This window comes from Sus scrofa, chromosome 12 (genome assembly GCF_054392235.1).
Source record: "Sus scrofa isolate SSC_HxYL_T2T_F1_AM1 chromosome 12, Sscrofa_HxYL_maternal_Yorkshire_Landrace_v2.0, whole genome shotgun sequence".
Taxonomy (NCBI): Eukaryota; Metazoa; Chordata; class Mammalia; order Artiodactyla; family Suidae; genus Sus; species Sus scrofa.
Window position 1 is genome coordinate 7,975,075 of NC_139394.1, and position 16,616 is coordinate 7,991,690.

General features: G+C 49.1%; 1 protein-coding gene and 1 long non-coding RNA gene across 33 annotated transcripts in view; both read left to right on the plus strand.

Annotated features, from left to right (window-relative positions):
- The window catches only part of SLC39A11 (solute carrier family 39 member 11), a 445,093-nt gene that overhangs the window by 154,449 nt on the left and 274,028 nt on the right, over positions 1–16,616 (plus strand). The gene's annotated exons all lie outside the window — the stretch shown is intronic.
- Positions 1,926–5,235, plus strand: LOC146398019 (uncharacterized). Its single transcript, XR_014820835.1, has 2 exons — positions 1,926–2,430; positions 3,310–5,235. It is a non-coding gene; the product is annotated as an uncharacterized LOC146398019 (long non-coding RNA).

The following is a 16,616-nucleotide window of genomic DNA, read 5'->3' on the forward strand; positions in this document are numbered from 1 at the left end:
CAGGTATACCTAATATCTTTCTCCAGGCTCTTATTTTTTGGGGATGGCAAAAGCTCAGTCCTCGTGAACTTGGCGTTTTCCCCACCCCCTCCCCACTCCCCAGCCTGGCACATCCTTTCTTGGTGAGGGCCTCAGGCATCTGTTCTGAGTCCTCTTTGGCTCCATGATCATTGCTGAGTTGTTCTGTGTTCTCTGGACCAGGGATCAGCAATGTTTTTTGTTTTTTTATTTTTTTTGTTTTTTTTTTTCCTGAAAAGAACCAGATTGTAAATATTTTCAGCCGTATGGTCTCTGTGGTGACTCCTCGGCTCTGCCACTGTAGTGGGAGAACAGCCCTTGGCAATATGTAAATGAGGGGCATAGCTGGGTTTCAATAAAACTTTATTTACAAGGCTAGGCCATGGGCTGGATTCAGCACCAAGCCTCTTCAGGTGTCTTGGCTGCTTCCCTGTCTGTCCTGTGGTGGGGCGGAGAGCTCTGGGTTTGTTCTTCTGGGGAAGGCATAGGGGCAAAGGCTGATTTTCACTGTGTTCCCCCCACCTTGGATGGTGCAAACTTAATAGGTTTGCCCCCAGCTCCCCCTATTTCAGTGTGGCTTTGAGGCCTCTGGGATTATTCCATCACTGTTCCAGTGCCACCTTGGGAGGCTATCTCCGGGTCTCTGCTTGGACAGCCCCTGCTGCCACCTGTCTGGAGGTGCCACTTCTCTGCCTGTCCTGAGCCCCACCTGGGAACGAGAGCCTGGGTTGGGGAGGGGTCGGGTCCCTGCTCTTTGATTCCCAAATCCATCTGGGGATTCTCCGGTTCCCCGTACTCCCCAAGGGGCCTGGCCTGGCAGAGGGGAGAGCTCACTGGGCTCCTCTTTCTCAAGACTTCTTAGCCCTCCCATGTCACCCTTGACTTCTTTCCCACTGTTGGGAATCGTTATGGAGACTGGATGGAGAGTACTCTGGCTGCTGTTTGGAAAAAATAAAATTGTGTGCCTATGGCTCACCTTTCAAAATACATGCTTCGAGGTCCCGTCGTGGTACAGCAGAAATGAATCTGACTAGGAATGATGAAGTTGCGGGTTCAATCCCTAACATCCGCCAGTGGATTGAGGATCCGACGTTGCCATGAGCTGTGGTGAGGTCACAGATGCAGCTCAGAGCTGGTGTTGCTGTGGCTGTGGTGTAGGCCCGCAGCTGTAGCTCTGATTGGACCCCTAGCCTGGGAACCTCCATATGCCACGGGTGTGGCCCTAAAAAGCAAAACAAAAACAAAATACATGCTGCATTTTAAAGATTTACTGAAAGAGAAAAAATTATATATATAATATCTTATTAGTAATTTTTATGTTGCAAACATGTTAAAGTGATAGTATTTTGGATATATGATTAAGATATATGATTACTATTAAGACATGTAATTATGGTATATATGGTTATATAGAATTAAGATTAATTTCACCTGTTTCTGTTCCTTTTATTTATATTTCCCTTTGCTATGAACTATCTGTGGCTTTCTATTATTTTTCTGTTGTGTTGTGGGTCTTATTGTTTTGGAGTTGCTTATGTATTGAGGAAATTATCTGTCGTGTTAGTACATTATTTTTCTCAGTTTGTCACAGTTTTGCTTATGGTGCTTTTAACTATGTAGTCTTTATTTTGTACTTACTTGAATTTATTAATTTTTCTGGAATCACACTTAGTAAAGTCTTCCTCATTCTAAGATGATTCAAAATATTATCTGGTTTTTTTTTGTTTGTTTGTTTCCATTTTTTCCATAGAAACATTTGATCCATCTCGAATCCACTGTGGTGTAAGAAGTGAGGTAGATTAAAATGCATGTATTTCTGGTTGGCTACCGCAAGTCTTAACACCATTTGTTGAATATATATCTTTTCTCCATTGATATGAAATGCCAGCTATGTTGCTTACTAAATTAGAGAATGCATTTATTTTTTATTTGTGGATTTTTTTTAGTCCTAAGGTGAATAATGTGCCAGCCATTAGCCATATGTTGCTATTTAGCACTCAAAATGTGGCTTGCTCAAATTGAGTTGCGTTGTAAATGTAAATTACACACTGCATTTTGAAGATTTAATAAAAGAGAAAAAATATATCTCATTCATAATTATTATATTGCAAACATGTTGAAGTGATAGTACTTTGGATTTATGATTAAGATATATATAGACATATAATTAAGATATATATGGCTATATATGATTAGGATGAATTTCACCTGTTTCTTTTCCCTGTGTTTCTTGTGGATATTAGAACATTTAAAATTGTATTCGTGGGAGTACCCACTTAAAATTGTATTTGTGAGAGTTCCCATCGTGACTCAGTGGAAACAAATCTGACTAGGAAACTTGAGGTTACGCGTTCGATCCCTGGCCTCGATCAGTGGGTTAGGGATCCAGTGTTGCCATGAGCCATGGTGTAGGTCCCAGACGCGGCTCGGATCTGGTGTTACGTGGCTGTGGTGTAGCTCCGATTCGACCCCTAGCCTGGGAACTTCCACATGCCATGTGTGCGGCCCTGAAAAGCAAAAAATAAAATTAAAATAAAGTTGTATTTGTGGCTCACCTTATGTTTTTACTATGCAGTGCTGCTTTAATCTTTTCTGCTCCATCTATTTGTGTCTGTTCTCTTTCAGTGATTGGAATTTTGTTTGATTATCTGTTACTCCCCCCGGTTTTTCCTTTTCGAAAGTTCTTTGGTTATTCTTAACAGCCTGTTTTTCCGTGTGAACTTTAGAATCAGCTTTCTAGTTTCAGTAACATCTTCAAGGTATTTTTAAGGGGTTTGTTTCAAGTTTATAGGTTAATTTAGGCAGAAGTGACAGCTTTAGGATGACGAGAATTTCTAAGAATAAGGGATGCCTTCTCACTTAGTCAAGCCACTGATTCTGTCTCTTGGTAGCATTATACATTTTCTTTATAAGGATTTTTCATATTTCTGTCTGGGTTTATTCCCAGGTATTACATTTTCTTTAGTTTCTTTTGCAAATGGGATCTCTTCTTTCATAATATATTCTATCTGGCTACTGTTTTTGCCTAGGAAAGCTATTGATTTTTCCAAGCTATTTTTGCTGAACTGCCAAAATACTCTTATTGATAGTAATCATTCTTTAGCTGAGTCTCTGGGACTTACGCATATTCAGTGATATCTTCATCAATAATTAGGGCTTCCTTTTCTCCCTATGTTTTTTAACCCCCTAGGTCTCATTTCTTTTTCTCTCTTGTCTTACTGCACTGATAACCCAGCTTTTATTTTTTTAATTTATTTTTCTTTTTATGGCTGCACCCATGGCATATGGAAGTTCCCAGGCTAGGGGCTGAATCAGAGCTGCAGCTGCTGGCCTACGCCACAGCCACAGCAACACTGGATCTGAGCCGCATCTTCGACCTACGCTGTAACTTGTGGCAATGCTGGATCCTTAACCCACTGAGCGAGGCCAGGGACCGAACCTGAACCCTCACAGAGACAATTGTCAGGTCCTTAACCTGCTGAGCCACAATGGGAACTCCTGATAACCCAGCTTTTTGATTATCAGATAGTATGTTCCCTAATTTTATTTCTATTCTTTCCCCCGCCCCACTACTTACTCAGTGAAGAACTTAACATTTTATTTTTAACTCCTGAAGCATTAACCTGAGTGATGGGGCTGCCTGACTGAGAACAGCAAAAAGCCTGTGGATACAGTGAAATTCTGGGAAATTGCCCGACTGATTCAAAATATATGATGCTGAAATTAGGGCAGATGTGGGGGAAGCTCATTAACACAAGACTTTTTTTTTTTCTTTTTAACGAAAAATAAGATTGGCTTTATATCTGAGCAGCTCTTATGGGAACACTAATGTTGTTGTTATGCTATTTTAGGAACCTGCGGTTTGGGGGTTTTATAGCTGTTTCTCCATAAAGCCATCTCCTCCATGGGTTTACCTTTCATCATGAACTGAATCTGGCTGATGTTTCCTGCTTTGTTTAAGCCATAACTGAACCCGGCACCAGGCATGGTGGACAGAGAGTGAAAAGGGAGAGTCACATCCTCAAGAACGGGACAGTTTCTTGGAGGCAACAAAGAGCACGTACCTCAAGAGCAAGGGTTCACGACCTCCCACCAGAGAGAGATGCGTTGCGTGTGTCGCATGGAAGTGTGCTTGTGTTCGGGCATCCCCGAGCAGAGCGGGGTGGGGGGGTGATGAGCAAGGGGCCCATAAGAAGTGAAGGCGGGGGCTGCCCAGAGAGGGGCCATCCAAGTCTGCCGGGAGCTCTGCCGAAGGGGAGTGCTGCTTGAGGGTGGGCTGGCCAGTCAAGGGCTGGGGGCCTCCTGGTGGGGAGGGCAAGAAAGGCATGTGATGGGGGTGTAGATCTCGAGACAGGTCTCCTGTTCTCTCTGCAGCTGGCGGCAATGTCAGTTATCAAGGAGGGAGACGAGATGAGCGGCTGGACCTTTAGAACTGGAAGGGACTCCAGGAGCAGGCGCCAATCCCCGGTCCCCACAGAAATCTTCTTAAGAGCATCCTTGGCGGGGTGGGGGGCCGTTCAGCCTCTCTCTGGACAGTGATGGAGAGCTTATCACTTCCCGAGGTTGCCTTCTTTAGTTACCTGCACCTCAGATGGTGAGAAAATTTTCGACCGCCCCCTAGCAGAACATCCTCTGAGCCAGTAGTTTTAACATCAGATAGTTTCAGAGAAGACAGCTGAGTTTTGATCTCACTTATTTTGGAAACTCCGAGGCTGCTGTTCCAGCTTGGCACCTCTCCATTGGAGGTGACTGGCTGCTGGGCTTTCTAGGTGAGATCTCAGCTCCTCCACTGCCCCCTCCCCTCCCGACAGCTCTCATGCAGTGAACACCAGGGTGTTCCTTGGTTTTCTTACCTGGGCCCTGCAAGGCATTTGATCTTGTGACCTCTGGTTTTGTTTGGGGGGATGGATTCTATGCACTGCTTATGAGTGGATAGTCTCCAGAATCTAATTTACCTGGAGTTCCCATTGTGGCTCAGCAGACGCGAAGCCGACTAGTATCCACGAGGATGCAGGTTCGATCCCTGGCTTTAGTGGGTCAGGGATTCGGCATTGCTGTGAGCTGTGGTATAGGTCACAGATGCAGCTTGGATCCTACGTGGCTGTGGCTGTGGTGTAGGCCTGCAGCTGTAGCTCTGATTCGACCCCTAGCCTGGGAACTTCCATGTGCCGCAGGCGCAACCAAAAAGCAAATAAGTAAAATAAAATAAAATAAAAATCTAATTTTTCTTATTTTTTGGAAGATCAGGGAGTTCCCTGGTAGCTTAGCAGATAAGGATCTAGCGTTCTCACCGCTGTAGCATGGGTTCAATTCCTGGCCTGAGAACTTCCGCATGCTTCAGGTGTGCCCCTCCCCCAGAGAGATCAAGTGGTATCTTTTTACCTCTGAACCCACCTGGCTTTGAAATTCCAGTTTTTTTGTGGTTTCCTATTTTCATACCATTGCTCCTTGCTTTCCTCTGCCCATGGACTCCATCTATATGGAAATCCTCTGTCTTTTAGACTTGACCTCCGTGATACTTCTAGAAAACCTTCTCTGATGACTGCAACCATCTTCTGATAGCTCTTTTGTTTCTCGCCCCATCACGTGGTGCTAAAAAGCTCGAGGGTTGGTTTCATATTCATTCGTGTGCGGGATTGTGGACTCCTGGCATGCAGAGGTCGTTTGTACCGCATCTTTGTCTTCCTTACAACTGCAGGGTTAGTGCTTTCAGAAGACCAGCTGTGCAGCAGATATTCGATTATCGATTAGAAGCGGAAGGGAGAAGAGAAGGTTTGGAGCAGCTGATGTGAAGTTGGTGGCTGGACAAGGACTTGTCAAAATGTGTCCAGCCTCGGTTGTGAACTAAGCTGTGGCTGAGATCTCTCTGGACCTGTTGTTTTGTCCAGAAGCAGCCTGCGAAATGGGCGGGGGAAAGAGAAAGTGTGATGGGATGAGTGGGGTGGCAAAGTGCCCCTTGACTGGACACCCTTCACGGCCAGGCGTCTCGGGCTACACGATGCACAGGTGAGTTCGTTGAAGCTTTAGCACCAGAGGCGATGTTCTCTCCTATTTTATGGCTGGTGAAACCCAAACTTGGAGAGTTTAAATAATGTACCCAAGGCTAAATGGCTCAAAAAAAAAAAAAAATGCTGAAGCTGTGCCTTGGACCCAGTTCTGTCTGACTTCCAAACCTCTAATCCTGTGTTTTCAGGACAGTGGGGATAATTAACATTCACACAGTGAGGCCAACTTGGCAGGAGGCTGATGATTGAGAGTCTAGCGAACCAGCAAAAGGCGCGTTGAAGCTGCTGTTAAAGTGTCCTGGGTGGGGAAGGAATCCGTGGAGGTGACAGTGTGAACCACGAGGACAGAACCTAAAGGTGAAAAGGACCAGGTGGCTCCAGGCAGACATTCTACCCTGTAGAGGCATCTTGGCTTCATCTTGTGTAACAGGCAGTCATCCTGCCCTCTGTTCTGGATGGTTCTCTGGGCCAGAAATCTTTTATTTTTCAAGGCAGCATATTCTGTTTTTGAACCCTTTTAAGAGTCAAGCGGTCTTTTTATTTCTGTGTTAAAATGAGACAAAGGAACTGGACCAAAGAGAGGTGAGAAATTGGAGTTCCTGTTGCAGCTCAGCAGAAACGAAACTGACATATCCATGAGGATGCAGGTTCGATCCCTGGCCTTGCTCAGTGGGCTAAGGATCCGGTGTTGCCGTGAGCTGTGGTGTAGGTCACAGACACAGCTCGGATCTGATGTTGCTGTGACTGTGGTGTAGGCTGGTGGCTACAGCTCAGATTCGACCCCTAGCCTGGGAACCTCCATATGCTTTTTAGGGTGTGGCCCTAAAAAGCAAAGAAAAAAAAAAAAAGGGAGAGGTGAGAAATGGATTCTAGAATCTTATTTGGCTTCAACGAATGGCTTTATCTCTTGAGGCCAATGACTTGAAAACTTGGCAACATTTCCTAGACATCATGCCTGCGGTCAGAAAGCTCTTCAGGGCAAGTTCGTAGCCCCGAGTTTCCCAAGAGGGAAGCCTCCCTGAGTGGAGTTTCTGCTGAATAGGCCAGTCTCTGCGGTGGGAACAAACTTTGCGGATGAGCACTTGGAGGTGGGAGGAAATCTGATGACTTCTTTTCCTTTTTAATTCATGTGGGGTCTCCTTTGAAAAAAATCCAATCAGAGGAAACTCCCAGAGACGTCCCAGCATCCCGCTTCTGCCCGCGCTGCTGGCTTTAAGCTCTGTGGCTAAAGGCGGGACCTGGTGTTTAGTGAGAAGTAGATGTTTGTAAGGACTTTGCCACTTGGGTTGGTTTCTCCCCCTGAGCTTCGCCTGACTTCAGCAGCACCCGTTCTTCACCACAGGCTTTCTGAGTCCTTTCAGGGACACAAGGCATTTTGCCAGCTGGGAAACATAGCTTCCGAGGTCCCCGTTGGAGGCCTCAGGGGCTTTTAGCAAACTCAGCAGTGTTTTTTGCAGACGAAACCGAGAACACCAAATATCCCAAATGCCAACCAGACTGAAGCGTCCTTAAGCTGGAGTGAATATGCTTAAAGCAAATAAATCAGTTTATTTTGACTTATCTTGGGCTTGTCGGGATCAAAGGGGGCAATGGCGTAACCGCTTTTGGAGTCCCTGACTTAAAAAAAAAAAACATTCTTGGACTCTTTTGGCAAAGACCCACCAGATCGCAACAGGAATGGGAAGGTAAACCAAAAAGGGGTTGTTGGATGCACAGTGTAGGCAGAAAGCGCTTCATGTAGTGGTGGTTCCTTTAGTGACGGTGGGCTCCCGAGATGCAGGATCTCAAAGCCTCCGAGAGGCAACCCTCCAGAAGCCTGAGTCTGGGATGGTATCGCATTTGCACTTTCAGAAGAGAGAGCCACGCTCAGACCTCTGGGGTTGACCAGGAAACCAGCTCAGTCAGAGTCGAAAAGGTCTTTCTGGACGGCTGTTGCCGGGAGCTCTTGGGTGGAACCTTCTCGGGGGCTCCTGACAAAGCTGGCGACCATCTCTTCCTGATGGTCTGTGCCCCCCTCTCTCCTTCCCTTTTCCTGTTACCTCACGTTAAGTCGGAGCCATGGTCAGGCTGCGTATGGCGTTCTTGGGTGGCAGTGGGAGATGGCGTGGGTGGCTGTTATCAGAGCAGAGCTCTGGAGCAGATTGCCTGACTTTTGTCCCCAGCTCTTCCAAGATTCACTGTGTACCTTTAAGAAAGTCAGGTCAGGTCTCCAAGTCTTGATTTCTGCATTGGTGAAACCAGGACTGAAAGAATCACTTGCCCCATAGGACTGTTTGAGGGGATTAAATGAAAAGAGCCATGTAAAGCAGGCATCTCAGAGCCTGACATTTCAGCTGATATCAGCTATTATCATTTGAAGTGAGACTCTTCTAACAAAAATGACCAGCGTCTTCTTTAAGGAAAACTCGGAGCCTGAGGTTTCAGCTGAGAGGGGGACTCTGTGACAGGTAGCTAACAAGACCCAGCTCTTTCCTCCCTCTTCACTTTGAGGAATATCACTCTCCCTTTCAAACAAACCCTGACTCCTCTTTGCTGCGATAGGCTGATGTTTTTAAAGACTTTCTAACCATTAAGGGGGGCGGGGGCAACAGGGAAATAAACAAGAAGACTAAGAACAAGTACCTTGCAAAGTACAGGTCCACTCCCGGGTGGTGGGACCTTCACTCTTTGACGTGACCAAGGAGACATCTATGGTCCATCCCCAGAGGGTTGGCACAACCTCACAGGCAGCTTCTCTCTATGTGGCGCCATCAAGGTCAAGGATGCTTGACCTTGGAATGAGGCCTCCCCAGGGCACTTAACTCTGCCTGAAGATTCTCTTTCAGGTGCCAAACCTCAGAGAATCATCGGTCCATGGTGGAGTATGAGCTTCCTTTCCATCTTACTCCTCCTTAAGGACCAACAGATGCTTATTACTTTACAGCAGGAACCATCACCCTGGCTTCTTTCTGCCTCTCCGTGATCTCTCCAGGTCTCCCCTGCAGTATCTGCTGATTCTCTCCTCAAGGGTGTAGCACCTGTTCCCTCCAAGTACCGTGGCTGGTGTTGGCTCTACTGCAGGGTTCTAGCCACACCTGGCTGGGAGTCCAGTTAGGTCAGAGGAGCCGTGGTTGAGGTGCACGGAGAATGGGTTGCTGTTCCTAGTGTGTCTCCTGCATCTCCTTGGAGGTGGAAATATTTTGACAAGTGACCTGTTCCATCCCTCGTTCCTCTGTAGCCGCAAGGAAGGCGGTTGAGTTGAATAACTGTTATTATGAGGGCGCCCTCAGGCTCTCCCAGCTCTGCTGCTGGTGCGATCTGCTGTTTACCCAGCTCTGTTGCCTGCTGGATTCCTCAGGTCAGCTCTGTGGGTGTTGGCTTGTGCTTCCATGACTTGAGTATTTATTTCCCCTTGGTGGAACCCCATCGCGGAGATCCCTCTGCCAAGAGCCTGGGGTCTCCACATTTCAGCTTTGTCCGTTTCCTTCCGAGACTTTGCAAAAATCAAGGAAGCCAAGGGCTGTTCACTGTTGACCCCAGTCCATCCTCGCCAGGAAACACTCATTCCATCCCTCAAGGCTGGGGGTAAGCATCGCACAGTTCAAGCCTGAGTGTCATTGTTCCTTTGCTCAAGGAGTGAATTGGACAGCAGGACCAGGACAGCCGAAGAGCAGGGACTTCTGGAATTTTTTAGCCAAAATTCTGTAGGGCTCATCTCTGGTGCTCACACCCTCATTCCTCACATGAGTTTAGATTCTTGTGAGTATGAGATGCTTCATCACAGTTGGTGTCTCCATCTGACCTTGTGATGTGTGTTACTATGTGCTATGTCCTTGTGTTGGAAAGGCTGGGAGATGTTAAACCTGGTGGGTGAGGATTGTGAAAAGACCGAGTCTGGGCTGCTCTAGTCTCATCAGAGACCTTCCCACTCAAGGTGTGGTCCATGACCTACCCATCAGCATTACCTGGAGCTTGTTAGAAGTACAGAATCCTGGAGTTCCCATTGTGGCTCAGTGGGTTGAGAACCTGATGTAGTCTCTGTGAGGATGCAGGTTCGATCCCTGGCTCCACTCAGTGGGTTAAGAATCTGGTGTTGCTGTGGCTGTGGTATAGGCCAGCAGCTACAGCTCTGATTCGACCCCTAGACTGGGAACCACCATATGCCTCGGGTGTGGCCCTAAAAAGAAAGAAAAAAAGGAAGTACAGAACCTAGAGCCCTGATCCTCAGCCACTGAGTCAGAATTGGGCTTTTCCAAGATCCCCGTGTGCTTTGGGTGCCTCAGGTAAAGATCCAGACGTGCAACTCTAAAGGCTTTCGAGGATTTAATCGACACCTCCCAGGAACACTTGCCCTGCTCTCACTCTTTATGCGTTGGGTGAGTTGTAAGTCAGTCTAGAACTTCAGAGGTGTGGCTGGGGTCGCTCAAGAAGGAAGCTGAAAATGGTGGGCAGGTGGGGAGGGTAGGTGTGTATGGACTTTAAGCAAAACTCCCCAAAAAGGGTCGAGCTGTCTGGGCCACAGTGTCTAAAGGAACTTGAGGAATTTAGGCCAGCTCAGGCCACTGTAAATACCCCAAAAGGTGGGGAGCCCATGAGTTGTGGGTGGTGGCATTGGGACTTTATATGCACTGGAGATGCTAGGACCCAGGCGGAAGCTGGGTCCGATTCTGGTGGGTCTTCCCAGGAGAGGCAGGATGCCCAGCCAACAGCCTGGTATAGCTTTTGTTGGAGGGTGTTACAGGCAGCTATGGATGGCATGATCCTAACAGACCGGGTCGGCTGGGCATAAAGACAGGCTTCTGTCTCCCCTGGAGAACAGGTGTGCAAATTAGTGGATCCAGGCACTGGGGAGCAGGTCACAGGAAGTGGGCACACCTCGCATGCCTTGGGCGGCAGCAGCACCAGTGTGAGAATCTGCCAGCTGCGTGGTCCCAGGTCCTAGTTTCCCGGCACACCACCTGCCACAGGCATGATTTGTTTAGGTCTGATGCTAAGGTGGGATGGAGGTGAATCCTGCTTAAAGGCCTCTTTGCAGTCACCTGAGTAGGGAAGACGCGGATCATTCCAGAATGATTTCCAGCATCAAAATGTTTCCATGCCTGCCCAGTCTCCTTTTCCAGAATGTTCCCTGTCTTCTTGCTGCTTCCCGGGTGCCCGGCGAGGACGGATGAAGTCTTCCCTGATCTGGCGTGCTTTTCGGATCAGTGGTGTCTGTACCTGTTAAGTTTCGGGCTTGAGGGACACCTCTTGGAAGGCCACAGACGACAAGCCCCTTTGCATCCTGGGCCGAGGATCGGTCTTAGCCAGAATCAGCATATGCCCTCAGCGCCTAAGGAGAAAAAGATGGTCTGTCATTCTGTTTCATTCTCACAGACAAGTGTCCTTGGCTCTTTTCCCAAAGGTCTCTGGAATCCATTCACTCCCTTCCCTCCCCACCGCGGATGTGCTTAATCCATCGCCAGCTCTTTCTGGGAAGTCCCTCTGCGGGAGCCACCCCACAGGTCCTCCCCGCCGCCCCATACATCGCTGCAGCCACCCCCTGCTCAGAGAACCTCTGCCAACTTCCCTTTGCACTTAGGACTAAGGAAAAGGTCACCCCAGGGCCTCAGGTTTCTGCCTGTGTCATCTGGAGCTCGCCCCGCCCTGTCCCACCTCTGGGCCTTTGTGCCCACAGCTCTCTGTCTGTCAGGCTTCCAGCAGCCCTGTGTGCGCATGCGTGTGTGCAAACATCTCCTCCTGCCTGACCTCCCTGCAGCGTGTCTGGTTCTCCAGTTTATCTTCTTCCTACAACTTGTCATCTTTCATTACCCAGCTTGTTTCTGTGTGTTTGTGTTTTGCTTTTTTCTTTCTTTCTTTCTTTCTTTTTTCTTTTTTCTTTTTTTGTCTTTTTAGAGCCAAACCTGCAGCATATGGCAGCTCCTGGGTCAGGGGTCAAATCGGAGCTGCAGCTGCCAGCCTATACCATAGCCACAGTGACTCCGGATCCGAGCCACATCTGTGACCTACCCTACAGCTTGTGGCAACACTGGATGCTTAACCCACTGAATGAGGCCAGGGATTGAACCCGCATCCTCACGGAGACAAATGTCCAGTCCTTACCTTGCTGAACCACAACAGGAACTCCCAGTGTCTTGTTTCCAGAGAGGCTGTCTTCCCTGCCCGCCCCCTTGCCCCCTCTGTGGGCTCTCTGAGGATAGGAACTGTCAGGCTTGTTCTCAGCTGGTTCCCCAGCCCCGGACACAGGGGCTGACATGGGTAAATGCTCAGGAAGTATCTGTGATGGACGGAAGGAAACCCCGATGGGGCCCGGCCCAGGGAAGTTGGGGGCTGCTTGCCGTGTTCTCTGACTCCCCAGTTCTGCGTGCACCTGCAGTCCGGATGCTGGCGGGGAAGGCTCCCAACAGCCACTCCAGCACAGACCCGATGATGATGGAGCCTTCGGGGACTGACATATGTTAGCTTTTCCCTGGTGGCCCGGTGACTCACTGCCGGGTGGGGAGGCTCCCAGGAACAGATGCTAATGGAAGTCGATTTCCTGGGCCCCTGCCCACGCCAGGGCGGCTGGCTGGCTGGGGGTGCTTTCCAGGCCATTCCAGCCACTTTATTGCTGTACTGAATGAAGGCATTTGTTCAGTTTGGAAGCCGTTGGCCTGTGGATGTCACCACTAATGCGACTCTCATTTCCCCAAACTCCATTGTTGCTGTGTGGGGGTTTCTGTTGAGCTGTTTAGTCTTCGTCTATTACATAAGTTGCTGGCACCTCGGGGTGAGTTTCTGCCTATCTTCCTGAGCCTCCTTTTGCTCTGGGCGTTGTGGGGAGCTGCTCTTTGCTTCTGCACATTCTCTGATGCTTCCACACATGGTTAATCTAAATCATGCTGCTGGCTCTCCTCTCTGGGGCAAGGGGCGTTGTCCCACTGCCTCAGTAATGTGCAGGATGAGTGCTGCCCTGCCGAGAGCAGGCCCCTGGACCCCGAACCATTTGCCCTGGTGTGTCAGCTTTTTCTCCCTTTGTGATAAATTACCACCCACTTAGTAGCTTTCAACAGCACCCCGAGTTCTGTAGGTCAGAAGCCTGGGCTGATGTGGCTGCATTGTCTGCTGGGCTTTCACAGGCCAAACTCAAGGTGTCGGCTGGCAGCGTCATCATCTGGGGCTTGCAAGCTCTTCCAAGTTCATTCCTGCTGGCAGGATTCAGCTGGATTGCAGAAGGGAGGGCTCTGGTCCCTTGCTGGCTGTCCACCAGGGCATCTCTCAGCGCCTTCAGGCCACCATGCTCCTTCTCACGTGGCTGTTCCCACCCTCAAGCCCACAGTGGCACAGCAGTGCAGTATCTACAAAGCAGGGTAAAACAAGAGATACCTGTCTCCACTTACTGCTTCCTCCTGTCTAGTGGAACCCCAAATCTCTTTAATCTGGTGATGCGCCTGCTATAAGGCCTCAATCTGACAGCCTCCTTTGCAGCCAGGCCCATGCGGTAGAGTGGGCAGAAGTCTTCAGGAATGGCTTTGCTTCTCACCTTCTCCTCACCCCTTCTCCTTCCTGGAACAATGTGGCAGCACCAGGGGACCCAGCACCCATCACTAAGGGCCACAGGGCAGGAAGTCAGAAGGAGCCCAGTTCCTTGTGGCAATTTTGGAGCCACTGTACCAGCTGTATTGTTGATCCCTGGCCTTCTTGCTGAGTGACACAAATAAGGTGTTTAAGTCACTGCAATAGGGTTTTATGTTGCTTCTTCTTTTTTTTTTTTTTTTTAGGCTGCCCCCACGGCATACAGAAGTTCCTGGGCCAGGGATCAAATCTGAGCTGCAGCTACAACCTATGCTGCAGCTGCAGCAATGCTGGATCCTTAACCCACTGCATCAGGCAGGAGGGATTGAACCTGCGTCTCACCACAGAGACAGTGCTGGGTCCTTAACCCACTGTGCCACAAGGGAAACTCTATGTTTTATGTTTCTTCTAATCAAACCTAATCTTAAGTAGTTATTTGAACTGGCTTCTGTGCAAGGAAAAGTAGGATTCTATAATTTTTCTATTTTACTGGGAGTTCAAATTCCCCCCAAAAATTCACAATTTTTTTTATACCATAAAACATTTATTAATAAGTAAAGTGATTTTCCCCTGCCTTTGGTTATTAAAACATTTCATGGAGCACCTTGGTTGATACCAATTGCCAACAATGGTTTTACATTATTTGGTTGTGAGATAGATGGCCCATAGAATAGGTAGATATGCCTGATGACGGAGAGATGATTCCAGATGCAGCTAGAAATATGTAAAAGGCCATAGGTTCCAAGCAGAACAAGGCTTGGAGGGGTCCACGGTGGGCACAGGGGTGCAGCTGGAAGCTTGTGTGGTTGCTGGTAGTGGAGGCAGTCAGGTTGAAGGAGCTGTTTGGGTGTCCAGCAGCTCATAGCATCCTCTTCCTTTCGGCCTGACCCACCGCAGAGTCTGGTATTCAGTTTTTGAGTTCGGGACAAAGGGAAAAAAAAAAAAAGACCAATAGGAAGTCTCTCCAAAACCTCACCCTGGCAGGAGGCTGGGGGCAGGAGGCCAAGCACCTGAATGTGACGACTGAATTGAGTTCCAGGGTAGAGTAAGAGTCGGTCTCTGAAGTCAGCTCCGAAAGGGCGGGCGTGGACTGCCTGTGGTTGAGACCGTCTGGGAAGGGAGCCTCAGGGACCCCGGGAAATACTCTGTGCTTGGCAAATAGACAAGAACAAACTGAGAAACAGCGACCTTTTCTTTTTAAGCTTCTCCGAGGGATGTCATGATGGAAAATTATTATTAAGTCGTGGTCGGCCCAGGGCCCCTGAATGGAAGTGGGAGAGGGTATCGATTACGGCAGTGGCTCTTGAAAGAGCTGGCTGCGTTTGCCCTCCGGCCTTGTACGTGGGCAGCCTCTTTTCTGTCTTCATACTTATTGGATTTTAGATGGTAACACACACAAATACTGCTTCCTCTGGGTAACGGTGAGGCTTATGATTGGACTGAGAGACTGCACAGTGAATCTGTCCTGTGGAAGGTGCAGGGTGGGGACTGGGGGGGCATCTTGTTGCAATGGCCAAACCTGCCAGGCTCTTTCCTGCACCTCCTCTGCCCCTGGCTCTCCCCCTCCACTGGCCATGCTGGCCATCACCCACAGGACAGGGAGAAAGCGACGGCTGAGAACCATTAAACGCCTCTTCCTCTTCTGCTGTGGGCTACGCTGTTATACGCCCCCTTAGAGCTGAGTGGCTGAGAGTTTGTTCCAGCTGCACAGAGTCCCTCTTCTTTCCCCTTCCTGCTGTTTGCACCGCTGAGACTGCGCCAGGCAGAGTGTTCCAGGTCATAACAGTGAGACTAATAAGAAGCACAGCTGATATTAATTGTGGGCTTATTCCATGCCATGTGTCCTGCTGAACTCCTTGTAGAAATGTCTTTATTCTCATCCTTGAGAGAAACTCAAGTCCCAGCAGGCCGGAAGCAGAATGTGGACCTGCATGTCCCTGAGTCGGGATCTCAGCTCCTTCGTGCAAACCGCAGGTGCTCTGCAGAGACAATCTTGCCTCCCCAAATGGCTTCATTTGAAGGTCTGTGGGCCCCCAGCTGCCTGTGGCTTCTCTTCCTGAATTAAACAAACGACAGCCCCTTTCAGGTGTTTGGTGTCCCGTTAAACTGGGGTCGGGGGGCAGCCATGGGCTCCGAACGGCAGTCCTCCGGGGCTGAGGGTCCGGCGCGGTCCTTACTCTCAGCCCCAGCCCAGGACACATGGACGGCAGGAGCTGCTGGGAACCCCCGTTCATTCGCTCTTTGCTCCAGTCCGAGCCAAACTTCCTTGAAGAGCTGTTGATCCCTAGGGCTGATGGCAGTCTCACTCTCATGATTTTTATATTTGTTCTCCATCTGGACGGAAAATAGGAGAAAAACACATTCTCAGTCAGGAGAGGTTCGGGAATAAAGGGCTGAGATTTTCATTAAAATCGGGGGCATCGTGCCATTTCCTGCGGGAGCCAGTGCTGAACAGTCAACCCAGAGCTTCTCTCTTGCCCCTGAGAAATGAACTGATTTTCCGAGATAGAAGATGAGAATGTGTGTGTGTGTGTGTGTGTGTGTGTGTGTGTGTGTGTGTGTGTAAGTGTGTATTGGGTGAGGGATGGTGAACACAAACCTTGGTTATTTCTATACCCAGATTCTAGAGGTAACTGGCTGCCCCCAAACCTCATTTTAACTCAAGCTCTCAACCATCCCGAAATCTATCATTCAAAGTGGCCACAGGAAGGGAACCATCACTCTGTGTTTTATCTTTTCCCTGCTCCCACCTCACCCTCGGGTAAGCAGGGATCGAGGCAAAAGCGCAGAATGCGAGAAAGCAAGAGGTCTGGGCAATTCAGAGGCAAGCAAGATAATCAGCCTCTCGGTTATGTCATCGGGCAGCGCAGGGGAGGTGCTGCTGGCCATCACCCTGTGGCCAGCGTGCTGGAGAGCAAGCAGGGACACTGAGTCCCACGCGTCCTGCCGAGGTGTGGCAGAGGAGGGAACAGAGGGGAGCCTGAGAAGCCGGCTTAGAGGATGCTGCCTTCCCCCCGCCCCCGGAGGTGAGCTTGCCAGAGCCCGTTCAGGAGAACCGAGTTT